The sequence below is a fragment of the Neofelis nebulosa genome, chromosome 14 (assembly GCF_028018385.1).
Source record: "Neofelis nebulosa isolate mNeoNeb1 chromosome 14, mNeoNeb1.pri, whole genome shotgun sequence".
NCBI lineage: Eukaryota > Metazoa > Chordata > Mammalia > Carnivora > Felidae > Neofelis > Neofelis nebulosa.
The window spans coordinates 59,403,983-59,420,251 of NC_080795.1; the positions used below are offsets into that span (position 1 = coordinate 59,403,983).

At 34.9% G+C, this 16,269-nt stretch overlaps 1 long non-coding RNA gene across 1 annotated transcript in view; it reads right to left on the reverse strand.

Moving 5' to 3' along the window:
- Nucleotides 1-5,850: 5,850 nt before the first annotated feature.
- LOC131494459 (uncharacterized) overlaps nt 5,851-16,269 on the reverse strand; it is a 110,025-nt gene continuing 99,606 nt past the window's right edge. The window contains exon 3 of the long non-coding RNA XR_009253413.1: nt 5,851-6,190. This is a non-coding gene — a long non-coding RNA (uncharacterized LOC131494459). The remainder of the gene's footprint in view (nt 6,191-16,269) is intronic.

Sequence of the window (16,269 nt, forward strand, 5' to 3'; positions counted from 1 at the left end):
ACACAAGCACACCATTCGAACTGTGCTCAAAACAATTCAGTCCTTTTACTGTTTTTGTGGCTTAAAACATATGCTTAATATCCATATTTTCCATACGTTATTGCTACAGAAAACATGGAATAATTAAAAAATTGCTGTTTAAAAAAAAAGGAAACCCCTTAGAGCTTTTGAAAGAATCATCAGAGTGTGATTTTTGAAATTTAAAATGTTCTCACTAGGGGCGCCTGGGTGGCTCAGTCGGTTGAGCGTCCGACTTCAGCTCAGGTCACGATCTCACGGTCTGCGAGTTCGAGCCCCGCGTCGGGTTCTGGGCTGATGGCTCGGAGCCTGGAGCCTGTTTCCGATTCTGTGTCTCCCTCTCTCTCTGCCCCTCCCCCGGTCATGCTGTGTCTCTCTCTGGCTCAAAAATAAATAAACGTTAAAAAAAAAAAATTAAAAAAAAAAAAAAAAAAATTTAGGGCAGAATTTAAAAAAAATAATAAATAAAAAAAATAATAAATAAAATGTTCTCACTAAATATTTTATGCTATCCTGTTGCATAATATAGTGACAGAAAGCAATGCCTTGACTATATATATCCAAAGTCATCTGAGTTGCTTGCATGATGTTTCTCTCTACTTAATAAGCTTCATGTATGAGACAAAAGTCCACAGGGAATCGGTAATACCTCTTGCTTCCATTTTGTTTAGTCCAAGTACAGAAGAAAGAAGAAATACAGTATGTGGACCTCTGACTTTTGTGTACAAAATAGAGTTCTTTATTAAAACAGCAGCATGTGTTCTCTAGCTGCTTACAAAGTGATAGGTATAAGCATAGAGAGAACTGTAGAGTACGCATCTATAAAAACAGAATTTTAATATCTGCTTGATTATTTTTGTAAATTAAATGAGTCTAGTGGCTGGTACTGTCCAGGGGAAGTCCAATAAATAATGGTTATTGTGGATAATCACCTCTTAACTTGATATAACTACATCTCATGTTATGGAAAATCTTTTAATGTGCCATAGAGCAACCTAATTTTGCATCGGAATCACCCTTGGAGTCCTTTAAAAGCAAACTGCAGAATTTTGAGACGCAGAACCAGGAACTCTGAGGTTGGCTCTCTAAACCTTGATCCCCTGGTCATTTTTGGACCAATGTGTAGGAAGTTATGGTTCCAGACATTTAAGTAGTCATAGATGCCTTTACATGTAAGCCTCCTTCCATAATGCTTAGCATTGATTAGATTTCAGACTTCTTAATGCATGCCCAGAATTAAAATTTTTTTTAAGTTTATTTATTTGAGAGAGACAGAGAGAGAGTGTGTGTGTACAGGGGAGGGGCAGAGAGAGAGAGGGAGAGAGAGAATCTCAAGCAGGCCCCATGCTGTCATCACAGAGCCCAACGTGGGGCTGGAACTCACAAATAGTGAGATCATGCCTGAGCTGAAATCAAGAGTCAGACGCTTAACCAACTGAGCTACCCAGGTGCCCCAAAACTTTTTAAAGTGTAGAAGTACCGGAAGATCTTACAAGTTTAAATAACCTAAAGTTTTTAAAGGTAAATAATTTTAATGTTTTGTTGTACATACTTTTTGTCTTTTTCTGTGTTCTATGAATATGTATGAGAATTAGCATGAAGAGGCAATATCTCATGGAATATCATCAAATCTAAGATGCCAATGATTTTACTGTTCAGCATTATTTTATGAAATATTAAAAGAAAAAAAAAGCTGAGTATTAAAACTTGACAAACTGCTTTCTTAATACACAGTTTTTATTAGGCTTATTGCAAGTACTATTTTAGACTTATTAAGGCACAAATGATATATGACCCAATCACCTTGGGCACTGTCAGCATTAATTTTGTGTTATGTCAGAGAATGGGAAAGTTTTGTTAGCATTTCCTGTCTGCTTAAACGTTCCTACCTGTTTCGTTTTTTTTCACCAACTGAGCAACATGTTGCTGAAGGCTATGCAGCCTGTGCTGAAAGTCAGCAGGAATTTTCTGTGAAATTTAAAAGTGATGCTCTAATGATAGTTTTATGTTATGCGTGATTCTTTGACACTAGCCGTTCACTGCTTACAACTGTCTTCCATCTATTAAATGAGATTAGGAAATCTCTTCTTTCAGTTCCCATTCTTGTCTGGTAATGATACCTTCTTTTCCAGATGTTCAGTAACAAACGTATCACAGATTCATCTACTTATTGGGAACTTCTTTTCTTAAGGCATGTAAAGCTCCTTATTGTTGATTTGCAAGGATCATAGAGCAAGTATCTGTTGAATTTCAGTAGATGATATCTTTTGGTTTTCAAAAGCAGCTGCAATTTATAGACATATCAACAATGTATTGACTTACAGTCCTCCATGTATTTGTCAACACATGGCAGTGTTAGTAATTTTATTTTTATTTACTTAAAAAATTGTTTTATTTATTTAAGTTTATTTATTTTGAGAGAGACAGAGACAGTGCGAATGGGGGATGGGCAGAGAGAGAGACGGAGAGAGAGAATCCCAAACAGGTTCTGCACTGGCAGTGCGGAGTCCCATTCAGGATTCAAACTCACGAGCCATGAGATCATGAGCTGAGCCAAAACCCAGAGTCAGATGCTTAACCGACTGAGCCACCCAGGGCCCTCAGTAATTTTATTTTTTACCTATTCTGGTGGTTGTGTAATCATATTTGATTCTTCATCAACGTACACTTTCCTAATTATTATTATCTGGGTATTAATGAGATTAACCAGCATTTTAAGTGTTTCTTAAACATTTTCATAAAATCTCTTTTGAAGTACCAGTTCATTTCTTATGGCCATTTTTCTCTTGGACTTTTTCTTACTGACTTATGGGAACTATTCACAGTTTCAGAAACTATGAAGTTTCAGAAAACAAGCACTTTTTATTACATGCATTGCAAATATCTTCTCCCAATCAGTGGCTTGTCTTTTCACTATCTTATTCCTATCTTTCAATAAACAGAATTTCTTAATTTTATTGGACTGTAGCTTATGAATATTGTCCTTTATGGTTAGCTGTGTTTTTGTGTGTGTGTTTTGTTAAAGAAACATTTTCTTAACTCCCCCTTCCCTCTCACCAAGAAAGGTAATTTTCTACCTTATTTTACAGTGGAATTACTTGTTTCCCTTTTACATTTAGTTTCATTCCACTTGGGGTAAAGTGTGAAGTAGGGGTCAAATTTATTTTACTTTTTTTTCATTCGCATATCCAATAATCCAACATTATGTATTCATAGTCTTTTTCTCACTGCTCTGAAAATTCGCCTTTGTTTTATATTGTGTTTCTGTTTTCTGTTATTGGATTCTAATTTTGCTTCATTTCCCTATTTTTCTATCCTTATGCCAACAACTGTCTTAACTTACACTAGTTTTGTAACGTCTTGGTATCTATCAGAGCAAGTTTTCTCACTTTTTTATTCTACTTGAGAATTTCCTGGCTAGTCTTGAATGTTTGTGATTCTATACAGATTTTAGAATAAGGTTTTTAAACTCTGGAAAAAAAATGTTGGTGTTTGAAGGTAATCTGAAGAGAACTGATGTTTTGAAATACTGAATCTTCCAATCCATGAAAAGTTTTGTCTGTTACTACATTTATATCTCCATTATTACATTTACATCTATTTTTTAATTTTCCCATATTCATGGTTTACATGCTTCCTTGTAGAGATTTTGCACACCTTAGTGAAATTTATTCCCATGTTTTGCTTTTTAAATATTTTTGAAGTTACTATAAGTGATACATTTTTAATGTCCATAGGATTGTTAGTGAAGTTTCCTTTTTTGTTTCTCCCACTGGTTTTGTTTCCCTTGTTTTTTTTAATGTTCTTCAGTTTATCCAGGTGCTTAAGAATGTTTCAGTGTTTGGGGTGCCTGGGTGGCGCAGTCGGTTAAGCGTCCGACTTCAGCCAGGTCACGATCTCGCGGTCCGTGAGTTCGAGCCCCGCGTCGGGCTCTGGGCTGATGGCTCAGAGTTTGGAGCCTGTTTCCGATTCTGTGTCTCCCTCTCTCTCTGCCTCTCCCCCGTTCATGCTCTGTCTCTCTCTGTCCCAAAAATAAATAAAAAACGTTGAAAAAAAAAATTTAAAAAAAAAAAAAAAGAATGTTTCAGTGTTTTCAAAGAATCAGCTTTTAGTTTTGCTAGGTCTCTATAATGTATGTTTGTTTTCTATGTTAATAATTTTGGTTCTTAACATTTATAATTTCTTTTCTTCTATTTTCTTTAGGTGTCATTTGTTGCCATTTTCCCAAGTTATTTAGAGCAGTGCTTAGTTCACTAATTTTCCCATTCACCTTTTCTGGTATAAAGCCGTACATTATTTTTTTTCTTCTAGTAGCTTTAAGTGCACTCCAAATTTTTGGCATATAGCATTTTGTTGTCACTCAGCTCAAAATATTTTCTAATTTTCATTTTAATTCATTCTTTGACATGTAAATCATTGTAGAAGTCAATTTTTAAATTTCCAAATATTTAGGGATTTCCTAGTAATCTTTTTTTATGATTCAGAGCTTGTTTATATTGACTTCAATTTTTACTGAACTAGAAGCAGAATGTACAGTTAATGAGAAAGTATAGAGACATACCAAAGGGTTGGCTTGTTGGGTGTCAGTAAGCTGGTGATGAAATTTGGATTCCATTGAAAAGCCAAAATATGTATTACAGGGTTTTTATTATGTTTTGTTTTGTTTTTTAACTCATATCAGTTTAAAATTAAATATTATTTTTAATTATTCCATGAAATTACTTGCAAAATCACATTGAAATAAGATGATAAGAAAAAATATCTTAATGGTATCTTATGGTATGTTTTTTTCTTTTTAAAGGCTCAAAATCATTAGGGTAGTAGACTTTGGAGAATAAATCCTTCCTAATTCTTTATGTTGTGGTATAGATATACTGACCCATTTACTCATTTATTTGGCCAGTATTTGTTGAGCCTCTACTATGTGTCATGCATTTTTTAAATAACCGTGATAAAGAGAGCTAGTGTCTCCTTCCTTGTGGAGCTTAAGGTCTGACAGGTATTGGGAACAGAGTCAAAAATATGCCAGGGTATTATTTGGTTTGGGTCTGTTCTAAAAAGCATAGCCATGTGTATATGCTAAGACTTCCTTAGGAAAAAATTATATGGTACATACAATTTAATAAACTCAAATTTTACAATCAAAATGTCTTTCTAGCATGCAAAGAGGACTTAACCATGTGTAGAAATAATTATTTCTTTATGCAGCATAGAATTTGGACTTTGAAAATACATTACTTAAAACAGTCAGAAATTATTACTATTGGAGTTAATTTTGCACAGATTTGCATCATTTAGGCAGAAGCTGAAAATGTTGTAAGGGAGTTTAAGAGTATATTGTATTCCATTTCTTAATGCCTCATGAGAGTTGCACCTTAAGACAAATTGTACATGATCACCTGCTAAATCTACCAGTCAACTTTTCACTCCATTCTTTAACAACAGGGAATGTAAGCCCTTATAATCAATATCAATAAATAGCAATATTATCAATACAAAAATAGCAGTTGGAGGGTGTGTAGACTACCAAGTTAAGTGGAAAAAAACATAAGTCAAGTAATAAAATCTATTTCCTTTCCATCTTGCTATAAGGTAAATTTGAATAAAACTAAGTAAAAATATGCATTAAAGGAAGAAAATAGGACAAAGTACAGTCATTCTTCATTATTACAGATTCCATAATTACAAATTCACCTATTCACAGGGCACCTGGGTGGCTCAGTAGGTTAAGTGTCTGACTCTTGATTTGGGCTCAGGTCATGATCTCACCATTCGTGGGATCAAGCCCCATGTCAGGCTCTGTGCTGACAGCGAGGAGCCTGCTTGGGATTCGCACTCTCTCTCTCCCTGTCCCTCCCCACCTCTCTCTCAAAACAAATAATATTACAAAAAAATTCACCTCACTAAAATGTATTTGCACCTCTACAATCAATAATCAAAGCTGTTTCAAGGTCATTCATAGACATGTATAGGATATCAAAAAATTTGAGTTACCTTTAGAGCAAGTTCCCAATGGAGGTCAAACAAGATGATGTTCTGTCTTCTTGTTTCAGCTCTCCTTCTGATTATCTTCTTTGCCATTTATTTGGTGCCACATTATTTGCAATTTCAGGCTTCTTCTTGGTGATTTTACTGTTTAAAATGGTCTCCAAAGCATAGTGCTGAAGTTTTCCTAAGCATAAGAATGATACATGTGTTAGATAAGTTTCATTCAAACATGAATTATAGTGTTGTGGCTGAGTCCAAAGCTAATGAATCAATAACATCTATTAAATAAAATGTTTTGAGATAGAAACACACAAAAACCTCTATATACTGATTAGTTGACAACAATACAACCAGAGACTCTGAGGAAACTAATCTTACATTTCTCCCAGGAGTAACGGCTCGTTGTTCATTAATTCATCATTCCTAATAAGTTTATAGAATATGACTACTGTGAATATGAAAATCAGCTGCATTTTGGTAGGAAATGTGAAGACAAAAGTTTGGTGAGCATCTGACAAATCTATACATGATGCTACTTAAGAGCACCCAGTTTTAGCCAAAAGTTTTTTATTGTCACAGTCAAGGAAAAAACAAACAAACAAAAACTCAAACATGGCTTAGAGATGGAGAATAAAATGAAGCGAGAATTTGTCTCTAGGGGATCCAGAAGAAGAGAAAATAGAAGCTGAGGCATCTAATCCTTTAAATAACTTTGAAAGCTAGTCCAAAGATTTCCACTTCAGCAAAGTTCACTAGACTTCTTGAAAAGGGCATTCAGTTCCCACTGGATTCATCATTATCCCACCCTGGGTGGTTTAAGATATTGAAATTTTCCTTTTGCATAAAAAGACATTTATTTTTTTTAATTGGCGTACATTTTTTTTTTTTTTTACTGATTTCACAAATAGTAACCCAACCTTGTCTATATATATATAGTCAAAACTCATCCAATGCCAAACATCAAGTACAACATGTTTTACACACTAGGTCTCTACAAATATTTGTTGAATTTATGAATTAGTGAAAAATGATGTATACACATTTGGGATTCAGGGGTGGAGACAGATATTTATGGCCATCAAGAGTCTATTTTTTTAAGCACAATTCATGCTCAGCAGGAAGCTCAACGTGGGGCTTGAATTCACAACCCCCCACAAGTGAAGACCTGAGCTGTGATCAAGAGTCAGACGCTTAACTGACTGAGTTACCCAGGCGCCCCTGAAGAGGCTATTTTTACAGTCATGATACCGAAGCAGTTCATCAGGAAAGTCATTTCAAAGAAGTGATCTGCTATGCAGAAAGAACTCCAGCCAAAAATAAGCTAATTAAAATGTCTTCCTTTCTGTAAATAAATAATAAATATTTGATGAGAAATCTCAACTGTTCAAAGCAAAATCACCTAGATGCTATACGTGGATCCTCCCTAAATCAATTTTTACAAAAAGAATCAAATTGACTAAGAAATGTATAATCCCTGGGGCGCCTGGGTGGCTCAGTCAGTTAAGCATCCAGGTCTTGGTTTCGGCTCAGGTCATGATCTCTGCTTCATGAGTTCAAGACCCATGTCAAGCTCTGTGTGGGCAGTGCAGAGCTTGCTTGAGATTCTCTCACCTTCTCTCTCTGCCCCTCCCTGCTCACTTTCTCTGTCTCGCGTGCGTGCACTCTCTCACTCTCTTGCTCTCTCTCTCCAACATAAAGTTAAAAAAATTAAAAACAAAAAAAGACATGTATAATCCCCTCTAGAAAGAGTCATCTTGCTATTGAACAGTGGACTACTGTCTTAACATTTTCATCAGTTTAAAACCACAAATAGCTGGGCAAATGATTAGATCTGATTAGGAGTCCATTCTCTTTAGAGCTATGAAGAAATTAATAGGCTTCTCAATATATCAATTGTGAGCTTCAAAGAAAGGGTAAGGTTGTTGGGAAATTAACACTGGCATAAACCAGAACTGGAAAGGATTTGTAAACTGAGAAGTTAAAATCAGAAACAGAAGACAGTCTTTGTGTTTGAGAGAGATAGTAACATAATGTGCATTTGTTTTAGAACATGGATGGACAAATTCTGATCCTCGGATCAAATCTAGCCAATAGCCTGTAGTTATAGTTTTACTGAAACACAGCCATAATTACTCATTTATGCATTATCTTTGACTACTTTCTCACTACAACAGCAGATTGACTAGTTAAATAAGTACCTTATGGCCCTCAGAGCTTAAAATATTGACCATATGGATCTTTAAAGAAAAAGTTTGTCAACCAACTCCTGTCCTACACTAATATCTATCTCTTATGTATAATTAAGAATAAGGCTCCAAATATTCTGTCCCATTTACTTTTTCTTTGCAGATGTTTTCAATAATTTCTTAATACTAAGTATAATGCATAATGTAAAATATCAAATTTGATTTCCATTGAATAAGGCTTCCTTCCTTTTTACTAAATAGATATTAGATCCTTGTACATTCTGCTTTTACTTTTAGCATCTATCCTATAACAAACTGTATTGTTTTATTAAACCGAATATTTCTGATACTAACCGCAGAAAATTAGATTGAGAAAACAAAATACTGTATAATATGAATAATATATAATACAATTATGTGATTTGAGTCTCTTTCTTTTTCTATTTTCATTTTTCACCTCATGGATCTAGCAGCTGATGCCAAAAAATTAAAAATAATAGTATAATTGCTTGTCTCTGACCCAAGTTTGTTGTCCACTTTATTTTCAGTTTTGCTGGAGCTTCAGTTTCTTATTTCTAATACAGTATATTACTTTTTAAAATAATGCTTCATTTTGTTCAAATTGATTTGAAAAGATGTGTTGCTTTCACTTTTGAGTGTAATTTTTCCCTTGAACCCTGAAATTATAATTATATTTAATATCTTTCGGTGTGTTAAGTTATACTGCCCTTACAGAAGAAACATAATCTCTTTCTTAGAAAGAAATCAAACTCTTAGAGAAATATAGGTTAAATTATTTAGAGTAAGTGAAGAAACAAAACTCCAACCCAATATTTAGTATTACATTTTGCCAAATATCGTATTATAATGACACAAGAAAGAATGATATGAAGCACATAATGAAAGCACAGAGCACATAGTATGTGGGTTACCATAGAGTTTGGTAAGCTGTACACAAACTGATAGCCTGAACTTATTGAAGATGTAAATTGAAGGACACAGAATTATGTTGGCCAAGAGAAATACTACTCAGATTTGATTGTCAAGTGTTATTTTTTTGAAGTGAAATTAAGAATATGCAAATAAGTTTTGCATTTTCTCAATGTTTTTGACGATCTGAAAAAATGTAATTGAATGGAACTTGAATGGAATTATAATAAAGTGAACTTCTCCTGTTGTCTGAGAATTCCTGTTGAAGATTCAAAAAAAACCCCAATAGCTAATAAGCTTCTCTACATTCTGAAGAGGAGCTTTTAGGCATTAGTCACAAGATTTACTAAGATTTGACCAGATCTGCTTCCTTCACTCTCCCTACCCCTTGTAGCCAAATAAAAGAAAGACTCAAGTCCATCAGAGGAAAGAATTTATCTGAGTGTTCAGTTAGATGGTTATTAAAAATATGGTAATAGTCTCTGTGCCAAACAAAGCTAGTTGGGTTCTGAGAGAATCATATACAGAAATTTAGGGAGTATACTGAAGGTAAGGCTTCCCCACATGGATGGTTGTTGAGTTGGAGAAACTTGTGCCATGGTGCTGGAATGACTTGGTTGGGAGAATTTGGGGACAAGACTGGCACATTTCTCCTTGTTTGCAGGCATAATGTGAATGTAGAAGCCAAAAGGTTACCTTCCTCCATATGTTTCTGAAAATTTGATTCCAGATAGAGCAGTCACAGAAAAATGGAACAAGACAGGGAAACACTGGGAGTGCCATACATGCCCACTTTTTAGTGTGATAAGAATCAGGGTTGACATAAAATATAGGATGCCCAGTTAAGTGTGAATTTCTGGTAGACAACAAATAATCTTTAATGTAAACATGTCCTCAATATTTTCATGGAACATACTTATTTTAAAATATTTTTCCTTGGGGCGCCTGAGTGGCTCAGTCGGTTGAGCATCCGACTTCGGCTCAGGTCATGATCTCAGAGTTCGAGAGCTCGAGCCCCGCGTTGGGCTCTGTGCTGACAGCTCAGAGCCTGAAGCCTGCCTCAGATTCTGTGTCTCCCTCCGTCTGCCCCTTCCCCACTCATGCTCTGTCTCTCCCTGTCTCTCAAAAATGAATAAACGTTAAACAAAAATGTTTAATTAAAAAAATATTTTTTTTCCTTTTTTACCTGAAATTGATTTGGGCTAATCAATGCATGAAAGTGGCCAGAAAACCTGTCACTTCTATTCAGATGTACTCAAGGTTCAGAGAAGAAAGTTCTAAAATGGAATTAAAGACAATGGTTAAGGAAATACTCACTAATATCCTATTTACCGCCCACATTTATCATTCAGATTCATCAATAACTTGGTTATATATGAAAATAAGTTATCAAGTGAGCTTTTCTAAATTCTGGATGTTAAGTTGATGCCCTTTATTTTCATTTGCTAAATATCACAAGCCTAGCTACAATGCATGCAAGAATTAGTTAAAATATGATTACTTGCAATGACAAACTCCAAAATGTATAACGGTTTGTTTATGATAGAATTTACTTCGAATAAATAAGAATTTATTTATAAAAATTACAAAAGGAGCTTATAAAAATTACAAAGGAGCAAGAAACTCTTCTTTAATTGGATCTAGATTTATTTCATCTTATGGTCCATCTTTTTCAAAGGTGTCTTCCTAGATCTCTGTCCTTAGCTGCCTCAAGGAGGCAGATGTGAAAAGAATATGGGGGACTGTACATGAGAAGTTCTAGTGAGCTAACCTTGGAAACAGCACCACACTCGTATTTTGTTGGCTAGAACTCAGCAGTATATCCACATCAAATTCAAGGAAAGCTAGGAAATGCAGGAATAGCTCTGTATCCAGGAAGAAAAGAAAATGGATTTGGTATACAAGTAGCCAATCTGTAGCACACTGAATTCCCATCTACCAGTGGAAATTCTGGAAATTACTTCACCCAAAGCTTCTTTAAATGACCATGTCCAAGAAAGCATTTTCCATAGAGAAGAGATTGATCTGTACTGTACTGTATAGCCCTACTGTAAACTGTAGTGTATACCAGTGGGTGAAGGCAAAATGGAGCTACAGAAGGACTTCTGGTGATTAGACAAAGTATACGCACCATATCAGTAAATTATTCAATATGAATATCCCAGTGGATAATTCCCATAAGCCCACAAATACAACCCAAAAGAAATTCACATTAGGACACCTGTAATACTACCATATTCTTTACTCCTCTTTCATTAATGCCTTTTTCATCCCTGCATGGAACCGGGAATACAGGGAAAGAAGATAGCCAGGGTGAAAAACAGATTATGCATCTACGCTGCAAGTCAGGCCAATCTAAGAGATAGGAAAAAATGGGAAATTAACATCTTTCAATTGAATGTGAGAATGAATTTATTTGATTTAGGCTAATCAATGCATGAAAGTGGCCAGAAAGCCTGTCACTTCTATTCAGATGTACTCAAAGTTCAGAGAAGAAAGTTCTAAAATGGAATTAGAGACAACGGTTAATGAAAAACTCATTAATGTCCTATTTATAGACTACATCTATTATTAGGATTCCTTAATAACTTGGTTATATATGAAAATAAGTTATCAAGTGGGCTTTTCTAAATTCTGGATGTTTCTAGCCTCAAATAATACCTATTAGTAATCAACGAGTGTTTCCTTGGAAGCAAACCTTTTAGTTTTTGGCTTATTTGTTTTATTTTTAGTCCTACTGAATTTTAAATAACAATGTGTCTTATATATAATTGAATTCCAGTCAGTAACAGCTGAAGTATAGAACTAGATGGAAGTTTTGTTTCATGTTGTCTGGTGCAGATTGATCCCAGGGGCCAAAAGCGCTAATACAAGACTTGATTACAGGGAAAAACAAAACAAAAAGAAAAGAAAAGAAAGAGGAAGGGAGTTGTGAAAATTGGCAATAAAGACTTGCTACAAATCATAACTGCTAATAAAAGGCCACAGTTGTTGTTCTGATATCATTGGCTTATATCATATAAAATTCCCCTGGGTTGTGCTTAAAATGTTTTAAATTTCAAACTAGGGTTATTAAAACTTAACAGAGAGTACTTATATTTTTTAAAGTATGATAAATATTTTACTGCAAACTGTTTTCATATATATGAAAATAACATGATCCAAAGATAATATTTTTGTTGTATTTCATTGTTGTAACTCACCTCTTAAACAATTCCCAAGTTCTCTAAATAACTAGCTAGGACACAATACTGAAAAAAATAAAAGCAATAATTAGACAAGAATTCCACCAGGGTATGTCTGTAATTTATCCCTTACGTGGAAAGATACTGGCTTTTAGTTTTGCACAAAATAGGTGTTCAAGAAATGTCTTAAATATTGATGCCTAATCATTTCTATAAAAATTAATGTGTTTGAAGCTACAACTAGCAGAAAATAAATAAGTATTGGAAAGAATGCAGATCAGCTTTATGTTACAGTATTCTTAATGTTACCAGAGTCCATTTATTAAAAAGTAAAAGAAGTCACATTTTTCAACGTTTTTTGTAATCTTCACCATGTCTCCTTAAAAATCATCTATTTTGTAAATTTAAATCTGTAAAGCCTCTATGGAAAACAGTATGGAGTTTATTCAAAAAATTAAAAATAGAACTACGACATATGATCCAGCAATCTCACTTCTAGATACAGAGTTGATCGTTGAATGACATAGGTTTGAACCGCACATGTTTACTTATATACAGATTTTTTTCAATAAGTATAGTACTATAAACGCATTTGTCTCTTCCTTATGATTTTCTCAATAACATTTTCCTTTATCTTACTTTATTGTAATACTACAGTAAATAGTACATATAACACAGAAAATATGTGTTAATCAACTGTTTTCTGCTTCCGGTCAACAGTAGGCTACTTGTAGTTAAGTTTTTGGGGAGTCAAAGTTATATGTGGATTTTTGACTCCCTGGGGACTGGCCCCTCACCCTTGTGTTGTTCAAGTGTCATTTTCCAAAGAAAATGAAATAATTATCTCAAAGATAGATCTCTACTCCTGTTTGTCAGAGCATTATTCACAATAGCCAAAATCTGGCAAAAAACTAAGTGTCCATCAACAAGAGAACAGACCAAGAAAATGCTGTACATATATACAATAGAATATTATTCACCCTTTAAAAAAAAGGAAATCCTATCATTTGCAACAACGTAGATGAACTGGAGGATGTTAAGGTAAGCAAGATTATCCAGACAGAGAAACATAAACACTGCCTGGTATCACTTACATGTATATTCTAAAAAAATGTCAAACTTACTGAAGCAGAGAGTAAACCAATAGTTTCGAGGGGCTGTGGGGTGGAAGAAATAGGTAGAGGTTGGAGTTGATAAAAGTTATAATTCACCTACAAGATGAGTAAAGTCTAAGGACCTAATGTATAACATGGTGACTATATAGTGGGTAACACTCTGTTGTTTAACTGTAATTGGTGAGAGAGTAAAACTTAAATGTGTTCACCAAAAAAAGAGGAAAAAGCAAATATGTGGGGTGATGGATGTATTAATTGACTTGATAAAGGAATCCTTTCACAATGTATACATGTATCAAACCATCACCTTGTGGTCTTTAAATGGCTTATAATTTCATGTGTCAATTATATCTCAATAAAGCTGAAAAATGTCATCTGTTTTAATAAGTTGATTATCAATTGCTAAAAAAATGTGCAGAGCAGGTATTCAATGACTCCATCAAATTAAAGGGTCATCATATCCTACTACTTTCTAAGAAATCACTTGGGAAGGCAGTATGAACACCAAAAGGATATAAAATTTGTCAATTAAGAATTAGATTTGTAAGAGAGAGAGAGAGAGATTTATTTGTAAAGTTTATGGTCTTATGAGACCAGAGTGACCAAAAAATAGACTGATTTCTCCTAGCCTCTTGTTTCTCACAGTCTTAGGTTCATTCTCCTCATTCAGCACCTAACCAAATAATGGGCAGAAATAGTAATGCATGGTTAAAATGCAAGCATGATTTTACCAAAGCATGGTTTTTAGAGACAAACTGCCTGGGTTCAAATCTTGGCTTTTCTATCCACTAGCTACTTGACACTCACAAATTACTTAAACTTTCTGAGCCTCGTTTTCTCATAGTTACAAGGAAAATAATGTTGTGAGGATTGAGTAACATATATAAAACCACCTGAAAGAGCCCAGAATATAGTAAACACTATGTAATTGTTAGCACTTCTCACCTTTGCAACTTAACCTACCTTTGCTTACTTCTCTGTATCTACTTCCATTGATTTTTTTTTCAATAGTAACCATTTTTAAGTATACAGTACAGTGGCATTAATTGCCCTCAATGTTGTGCAACCATCACTATTAACTAATTCAAAACCTTTTTCATCATTCCAAACAGAAACTCTAAAAACATTAAACAATAAGTCCTCATTCGTCCCTTCCTTTATCCCCTAGTAAACTTTATTTGTAACTGTGGGTTTATTTAAAAATTATAAAAACTTCATTCAATGCAATCCCATCAAAATTGCACCAGCATTCTTCTCAAAGCTAGAACAAGCAATCCTAAAATTCATATGGAACCACAAAAGGCCCCAAATAGCCAAAGTAATTTTGAAGACCAAAGCAGGAGGCATCACAATCCCAGACTTTAGCCTCTACTACAAAGCTGTAATCATCAAAACAGCATGGTATTAGCACAAAAACGGACACATAGACCAATGGAATAGAATAGAAACCCCAGAACTAGACCCACGAAAGTATGGCCAACTAATCTTTGACAAAGCAGGAAAGGATATCCAATGGAAAAAAGACAGTCTCTTTAACAAATGGTGCTGGGAGAACTGGACAGCAACATGCAGAAGGTTGAAACCAGACCACTTTCTCACACCATTCACAAAAATAAACTCAAAATGGATAAAGGACCTGAATGTGAGACAGGAAACCATCCAAACCCTAGAGGAGAAAGCAGGAAAAGACCTCTCTGACCTCAGCCGTAGCAATTTCTTACTTGACACATCCCCAAAGGCAAGGGAATTAAAAGCAAAAATGAACTATTGGGACCTCGTGAAGATAAAAAGCTTCTGCACTGCAAAGGAAACAATCAACAAAACTAAAAGGCAACCAACGGAATGGGAAAAGATATTTGCAAATGACATATCAGACAAAGGTCTAGTATCCAAAATCTATAAAGAGCTCACCAAACTCCACACCCGAAAAACAAATAATCCAGTGAAGAAATGGGCAGAAAACATGAATAGACACTTCTCTAAAGAAGATATCCAGATGCCCAACAGGCACATGAAAAGATGCTCAATGTCGCTCCTCATCAGGAAAATACAAATCAAAACCACACTCAGATATCACCTCACGCCAGAGTGGCCAAAATGAACAAATCAGGAGACTATAGATACTGGAGAGGGAGAAAGAGGAACCCTCTTGCACTGTTGGTGGGAATGCAAACTGGTGCAGCCACTCTGGAAAACAGTGTGGAGGTTCCTCAGAAAATTAAAAATAGACCTACCCTATGACCCAGCAGTAGCACTGCTAGGAATTTACCGAAGGGATACAGGAGTACTGATGCATAGGGGCACTTGTACCCCAATGTTTATAGCAGCACTTTCAACAATAGCCAAATTATGGAAAGAGCCTAAATGTCTATCAACTGATGGATAAAAAAATTGTGGTTTATATACACAATGGAATACTATGTGGCAATGAGAAAGAATGAAATCTGGCCTTTTGTAGCAATGTGGATGGAACTGAAGAGTGTGATGCTAAGTGAAATAAATCATACAGAGAAAGACAGATACCATATGTTTTCACTCTTATGTGGATCCTGAGAAACTTAACAGAAACCCATGGGGGAGGGGAAGGGAAAAAAAAAAAAAAGAGGTTAGAGTGGGAGAGAGCCAAAGCAAAAGAGACTCTTAAAAACTGAGAACAAACTGAGGGTTGATGGGGGGGTGGGAGGGAGGGAAGCGTAAGTGATGGGCATTGAAGAGGGCATCTTTTGGGGTGAGCACTGGGTGTTGTATGGAAACCAATTTGACAATAAATTTCATATATTAAAAAAATTTAAAAAAATTATTAAAAAATTATTTTTATTACGTATAATAAGCAATATTTTTAAAAAT